The sequence below is a fragment of the Dendrobates tinctorius genome, unplaced genomic scaffold, assembly GCF_039654945.1.
Source record: "Dendrobates tinctorius isolate UK_male_01 unplaced genomic scaffold, ASM3965494v1 ptg000011l, whole genome shotgun sequence".
NCBI classification, from domain to species: domain Eukaryota; kingdom Metazoa; phylum Chordata; class Amphibia; order Anura; family Dendrobatidae; genus Dendrobates; species Dendrobates tinctorius.
Window position 1 is genome coordinate 17,094,245 of NW_027361679.1, and position 8,256 is coordinate 17,102,500.

Genomic DNA, 8,256 nt, shown 5'->3' on the forward strand with positions numbered 1-8,256 from the left:
TTTCTGACTCCCAGGTCACAGTTGTGAACAATGTTGTCAGAGTCTTACACCATTTTTACAAGTGCACCAAAAAGCATATAAAAACGAAACCAAAATAGATTTTCCTGGGAAATATGTTAAGGAGCATCCTTTCCAGGGTAATGACTGTTATATAAGGCAAAATAATTAACCCAAAACAAAAATTTTCCTTCACCACTTGGGCTATGTTTACACGTAGCGTTTTTGATGCGTTTTTCAACTTTAGCATTGCTTTCGACCAAGGCAAATGCATTCACTGGGAAATCTCATTTTAACAGTTTAAACCTTCTTTGGCCATGTGGTGTGTGACACATCATCACACACATCCTGTTTCATTTATGAAGGATTGATTCTGAAAGTCACCGTCTATTTTTAGAGGGCCAGCAGTCGGCCCTCACTATTCTTAAAGAGCCATCAGCCGGCTATGCTTTGTTGTTCCCATTATTAAACATTGGGTCTGTTATACTGTTATTGTGTATGCAGTGAGTGGCAGGGCTACCCAAAATTTGGACATACCCCAACAACCCATTGAACAGACATCATGGATGACCACATGCAGCCATAGTTCCCAGTATTCATTTGGTACTCCCATACTGTTTGCTTATGACAAAACGCTAGGACCTTCAAGGTGTAGAGAGCCAGTTCATGCCATGTATCCAGCTTTGAGACCCAATAATTAAAAGGTACAGAGAAATCTTGGAGGACTTTGGTACGGTCAGCAAGGTACTCCCTCACCATTTTCCAAAACTTTGCACTCTTTGTGAGAGTATGCCACGCATCATGGCCACTGCGATGGGAGGGTCTGAGAAAACCCTCCCAGAACGTTTCCAGTGTTCCGCTGCCTTTGCTAGATTGGAGTTGTGTCTCTCTCGCCTGTACTCCTTGGTTGTCCAGCGAACTGTGACCTCTGCCACCAGCGTTTTCAGATGGGAATATTTTTAATTGAAAGATCTCCTTGTAGCATGTATCTAGAAGTGTCACCAGTCAGCAATGACTGTCAAACAAAATTTTGACAATACGAGGGTCACGGGAAAGGCAGCGCCACATAAAGTCAGCCATGCGTGGCAGACTGCTAACAGGCAAGACTTCCATGTCCTCACCAAGACTATGCTCTCATCCTCCTCTTCCTCCTTGTTCTTAAGCCATCCTCGCTGAACAGACAGTATGACACTTGTGCTTGTAGTTCCATCTATAGTGCATGAAAGTAGCTCCTGTTCTTCCTCCTCTTCCTCACTGTCAACCAATCCTCATCGGGATGACATGACGCTGGGCTGTGTGTAATCACACTGTATGTTTCCTTGCTCAATCTCATTGTTCTCAGCCTGAAATGCCACGTCTTTGTGAGCAGAGAGCATATCAGAAGACAGAGAAGCGGGATGGTGACGCTAGTTATGCGTCATCGCTGCTCACCATCTTGGTGGACTCTTCAAAGTTTTGTAGGATGGTACATAGGTCTGACATCCATGTCCACTCCTGAGGACTTATGTGTGGATTCTGAACTGAATACCGATGGCCTTGTTGATTCTTGTAGTCAACAACAACTGCCCTCTTCTGCTCACAAATCCTTTCTAACATTTGCAGTGTTGAGTTCCAATGTGTGGGGACATCACACACTAGTCAGTGAGCCGGAAGCTGCAAACGCTGCTGAAGCACGGCTTGGGCAGCAGAAGCTGGAGATGACTTTCTAAAATGGGCACACAGGCTGCGTACTTTAACAAGCAGATCCGGCAGCTCCGGGTACCTTTTGAGAAACCGTTTAATAACGAGGTTAAGCACATATGCCAGGCATGGTACATGTGTGAGCTCGCCTTGCTTCAGAGCCACCACCAGGTTCCGGCCATTGTCACACACAATTATGCCTGGCTGTAGGTTCAGCGGTGTCAGCCACACATCTGCCTGCTCTTTTAGAGCTGTCCACAACTCTTCAGCACTGTGCGGTTTGTCACCTAAGCATATTAGCTTCAGTACATTCTGTTGACATTTGGCTGAGGCAGTGCTGCAGTGTTTCCAGCCTGTGACTGATGTTGTCATTTCAGAGATGGAGGCTTAAGAGGAAGAGGAGGTGCAGGAGCTGAAGATTGTGGAGGCAACCCTGATTGATGTAGAGCCCACAAAACTCGGTGTTGGGAAGATGTGTTCCAATCCAAGGTCTGTCTGGGTCCCTTCTTCCACTATGTTAACCAAGTGTGCTGTCAGTGAGATGTAGCATCCCTGCCCACAAGCACTTGTCCATGTGTCCGTGGTTAGGTGGATTTTCCCAGTAACAGCAAAGTTCAGGGCACGGGTAACGTTGAGGGACACGTGCTTGTGTAATGCCGGGACGGCACACCGGGAGAAATAGTAGCGGCTGGGGACCGAGTACCTTGGGAAGGCCACTGCCATCAGGTTGCGGAAAGCTTCCATTTCCACAAGCCTAAAAGACAACATTTCTACCGCAAGCAGAGGAGAAATGTGTGAATTTAGTACTGTGGCCTGTGGGGCATTGGCTGAGTATTTACGCTTGTGTTCCAATGACTGGGGTATGGACAACTGAAGGCTTCCCTGGGACAAGGACGTGGATGTGCTTAATAATGGTGGTAGTTGAGTGTGGGCATTGACAGATGCAGGGCAGGAGGCATCTTCGCATGCACTGTGGACAGGGGATTGGCTTGCACGTACAACAGTGGAAGAAGCAGTGTTTTCACCCACAGACACTGTTCCTGGAGCCCGGGGTTCAGCACACAAAGTTGAGTGCTTTGCTGCCATGTTCCTGATCATACTGGTTGTGGTCAGGCTGTTAGTTTTACAAGCCCTGCTGATGCGGGCATGGCAGGTGGTGCAAATGGCCTGTTTGGGGTTATCGGCAGAGTCTTTAAAAAAACTACCAGACTTGGGAAGACCTAACAGTTGTACTTCCAACTTCCGTCATGTTGGTATTACAAGGAACAGTTGCACAGTTGCACGCCTTCTGCCTGTAGCCACCACAATGCTTCTAGATGTCTGTTCGGGTGCTACATCTCCCTCCCTCTGTGTGCTGCTGTCCTCACTCTGCATGTAATCCTGCCAGGTTGGGTCAGATACTATATTATCCACAACTTCGGCTTTCACTTCTGCACCCTGGTCCTCCTCCTAACTTACTGGCAATTGTGTGTCATCATCTTCCTTCTCTTGTGACATGTTCCCACCATTGCCTTCATGTGACCGTGGCTGCTCAGATATTTGGGCATCGCTATAAGCGATCTCATCTTGCCCCGCTTCAAGTGGACTGGGCGAGAGGCCCAAATCTATAAATGGAAAAGTGAACAGCTCTTCAGAGTGTCCAAGGGTAGGATCAGTTGTCTCCGGGCACTTGGCATGTTGGGAGGAAGGAGGATCAGAGTGAGGAATATGCAGTCCAGACTCACAGCTACTCAGACTTTACTGTGTGGAAGACAGGGTGGTAGTGGTGGTGGTGGCAAACTGATCGGAAGCATTATCCACCCCTAGTAATTGGGTCATGAAGGTCGGGCGAGAAGATGTGGGTGTTTGTTGTGGCACAATTTCAGCCTGCTCACGGCCTCGGCGTCTGCATGCACCATCACCATCGTGTCCACTTCCCCATCCTTTGCTACGTGCCTTGCCCATTTTAAATGGACTACAATATTTTCCACATTCACTACAAATGGCTGAATTGGTAGCGAACTTGTATGTGATCCGTGTGCGGAAAAACCACACTAAGATATCTGGACTGTAGGTAAAAATTTATTCTTGATTATCAAACTGGTGTCAATAACTAGGGTAAGACACAGCAAAAACAGTAGAATGTAGGCTTGAAATGCCACAATTTGTTGCCCACAGATAGATCAGGCGTCTGACTTTGATACTAGACGTTCAATATGTGGCCTGTATTTATTTATTTATTACCTCAAAATAGTGTATAGACCTCGGGTAACAGACAGCAAATACAGTAGAATGGAGGCTTGAAATGCCACAATTTTTAGCCCACAGATAGATCAGGCGTCTGATGGAGATACCACAGTGTCCAATATGTGTCCTGTATGCTTAGTTTTTTACAGAAAAATACTGTAAAGAAGTATGGCAAGACACAGCCAAAAAAGGAGAATGGAGGCCTGAAATGCCACAATTTGTAGCCCACAGATAGATCAGGTGTCTGACGGAGACACCACACTGTTCTATATGTGGCCTGTAGTTATTTACTTTTTACCCCAAAATAGTGTATAGAACTAGGATAGTAGACAGCAAATACAGTGGAATGGAGACCAGAAATGCCACAATTTGTAGCCCACAGATAAATCAGGCATCTGGCATAGATACCACACTGTTCAATATATGGCCTGTATGTTTTCTTTTTACAGAAAGATACTGTATAGAATTACGTTAAGACACAGCCAAAAAGGAAAATGGAGGCCTGAAATGCCACAATTTGTAGCCCACAGATAGATCAGGCGCCTGACGGAGATACCACACTGTTCAATATGTGGCCTGGTTTATTTTTTACCCCAAAATAGTGTATAGACCTAGGGTAACAGACAACAAATACAGTAGAATAGATGCCTGAAATGCCACAATTTGTAGCCCACAGTGTAAAACATCTGCCCTGTAGGCAAATATTTTTTTGGCAGCTAAGTATTTTTTGGGCAGCAAAATGGTGTCAAGAAATTCTATAATACACGCTAAAGAAATTTAACAGTACCACAAAAATGTCAGAAATTTCTGCGCACTCAGATGTGATGGCTGGGATGGGCAACCCTGTTTAAAATAGCTGGATTTTCACGCTGTACTATGAAAAGGCTCTGGCTGTATTCTGCTGTGTCAACAAGCAAATGGAGAAAATAAAGGGAGCTCTGGATTGCTTTGGAATAAAATAATCAGGATTAAAATGCCAAAAAAATTACGGTCAATATATGTAATAGGCAGCAGCAGCAGACAGTAATGGAATAGAATATCTAGATGTATGCAATGATATCTATATACCCACTGTGATTTAGTGACCCCTGTGACAGCTAGGGGGCACTGTATGGGCTTCCCAGGACATGCATGCAGGCGTTTCCTTTATTCTGATGGGGAAATGGTGAGCAGCAGGGTTGTGAATGGCCGATATGTATCACAAGGGTGGGTGTCTTGTGATGGAAGCTGGAACATGTGTTGATCAGCAGAGGTACTGCAGAGGGTTTGCTGCAGTGTAATATGGAGAGCTTCCAGGTGGCTGGTGAGATGGGTGGGACCAGTCATCTACAAACCCACCCAGGAGCATGTGTCTGAATGCCCAATGTAAAGCCTGTATGTGTGTGGCTGGGTGTTTGAATAGGACCTGCGATGAGGTCATAGCCATGTGATCCGGTGGGCGTGGCTACAAACCATATAAGGTGACCACGGTAGGTCACAGGGGAGAGAGTGGGTACCTGAATGGTTCAGGGTAGAAGGTCCTGGAGGGTCTAGGTGTTGGAAGATGTGCTGCCCTCCTGAGTAGCACCTGCTGAGACCTTGGACCTGGTGAGGCCAGTATGTTGTCCCTGGGAGTAGGAATGGATCCCTGAATAGTACCCGGTGAAGCGTGAGTGTTGGGCGGTCTCAGGAGGGGATGGACATCCTGAATAGCAGCCGCTGAGGCCCTTGACCTGGTGAGGCTGGTGTGTTGGGAGACCCAAGGAGTAGGGTCAGATCCCTGAACAGCACCCAGACCGGCCACGTGTGTGAGCAGAGTCTGTGACGACCTGGGTTTGGGGAAGCCACTGCCCGGCTGTGGTTCTGGAACCATGGGGCGGCCTAGTGAATAAGGCACTGTCCGGATCGGTGAGCCCAGTGCGGCTGCTTCCCCAGGAGAAAAGGACTAACCGAGAGTCGGCGTCTAGAGCAGGAGCTCCTCAGAGGTAACCCCCAAAAGGTGGAAATAACTGTGTTGAGGCTATAGAGCCTGTTACTGGACATGGCACATCCTGTGTGGCCTCAGATCTGAGAGAGCGGAGCTCTAATGTGAACAATGATCTATCTGATACAAGACTCTTTTCTTTGTGTTGCCTTATATGGTTTATGCCATTCAATAAACCACATAGACTATTTAACGGAAAGTGTTCCTGTGTGACGTGAATGTGCTGCCAAGTGAGTGTCCCCCAATACGCTCAGTAAGCACTGCCTTACACCACATACAGTACCTGCATGCCTTGCACTGATGTGTATATAGCCACATACACTCCCCTGCCTACCTAGCACTGCAATCTATATACCCCGTAATTAGTCCTTAGAAGGACTGTTGGTTCAGCTAGATATGTGGATTTAATGATGGTATACCCACACTAACTAATAAAAGCACAAATCTCTCCCTATCTCAGCAGCTCTCCCTACAATGTCTGATTCCAGAGGAGACTGGGCCGAGCAGGGCAGCGCCAGGTTTGATATAGACCTGATGATGCTGTGCGGCCAGCCAATCACTGTAATACCACAACAAAGATGGCCTGGCACTACAGTGCATGGCACACAATCCCTGCATGTCAATTGGTGCTCTAAAGAGTGCCAAACATGCAGGGTGGAGACCCGAGCTCTTGCTGAATAATTCCGGAAATGCTTGGTACTCTGGCGAGTACCGAGTAGTGATGAACATGCTCGCTCATCAATAGTGGTAAGTGGTAACACCACAAAAGAGGAAGGGGGGATTAGGACCATTTACTTTTGCAAAAGGAGGCAAGGTGGTTTATTGTATGAAAAGTGTGTCTCCTGACGGCCTCAATGAGCTGCTGCAATTTAGCTGATTTCTTTAATTAAAATAACCTCACTCTCCTCTGTAATGCATTCTCGGTTCCGTGCCCCCCCTTTTTCCCGCTCACCTTTCTATGGGAGGAAATCTTCGCTATATGTGCCCATTGACCTGAATAGGTGCTGGCCCTTATCTTTTTATGATTATTATATTACTGAATAAAATGTTCTTCTAAAGATTACCCCTGACTAAGAATTTATGGGTTTAGTTGCCTCACTACAGTACTTTCCATAATGAGGAGATTCTCCTTGTATATGTTGATATGTCCAATTATAATCTATGGAGAAGAGGGATGCTTTGTTTTGCCCCATGGTTTTAAAAACTACAGCCCAAATTATCTTGGAGGGCTAAGGCCTCTTTCACACATCAGGTTTTCGCCGTCAGGCGCGATCCGGCGCTTTTGACAGAAACCGGATCCGGCGAAATGCAATGCCGGATCCGGTTTCCCCCCCATTGACTTGCATTTGCGCCGGATCGCGCCGGATGGCCATGCGTTTCATCCGGTTTTCGCCGGATCCGGCAATGTGTCGTCCGGCTTTTTCACACAATGAAAGCCTATGAGCGCCGCAATGCGCCTGATCCGGCGAAAGCCAGATCCGGTGGCCGGATCCGGTTTTTTGGGTCTGAGCATGCTCAGTAGCTCTGCCCACAAGACATATAAAAGCAAGACAGTGGGACCCACAGCCACACCCAACATGCCACCCAAGAAAGCAACCAAGCGCAGCAGGAGAAGGCAGGAGACCACTGCAGCACCATCAGCACCACCACCACCCCAAATGGAGCAGCAAATGGAACATGCTGAGGAGGGGAGGCCAGCAGCAGATGAGAGACGGTAATTATCAAATCCCCCATTCCTCCAAACTAGGGCTATTGAATATCAAGATATTCATTGGCCCTTTGTTTCTCTTTATTCAACAGCCGCCCAATAGATTCAGCAGCAGCAGCAGCAGCAGCAATGGCAGCAGCTGGAACACCACCCACAGGCATGGAGTGTGGCCACCAGGAAGACAGCACATCATCTTCTGGGAGCCCTCCCTCGCATCGTCAGCTTTTGACGGTAAGTTTTTATTTCCAAAATCCATCATCTCTGTAATATATGTCTATTCATTGCCTTTTATTTCAAAACAGGATTCACAAGATGAAGAGGAGCTCCCAGAAGAAGGAAGGGGTTGACAGACACTTGGAGTGGGCTCACAATTGGTAAGTTTTTTGCATCAAACGCAGAAACACAACATCACACTACACACAACACATAGAAAACAATGTTCTGCAGACCACACACAGCAAACAAATGCCTACATCCAAAGACATAACATTTTTTGTTTTCTTCTCTAGTCTTCCCAATCTGGTGTTCGGCCAAGAGATCCTCGCAGTGCCTCCCAGGGTCGTCGGCGACAGCAACGCGGCGGTCACCAGCGTGTAAGTATAAATATTTTTGCTTTGTTTTTTTGCACTTTTTATTTCATTTCTTATGTGGAGGCTAATTATGTTATTTTTGTCTTTTTCTT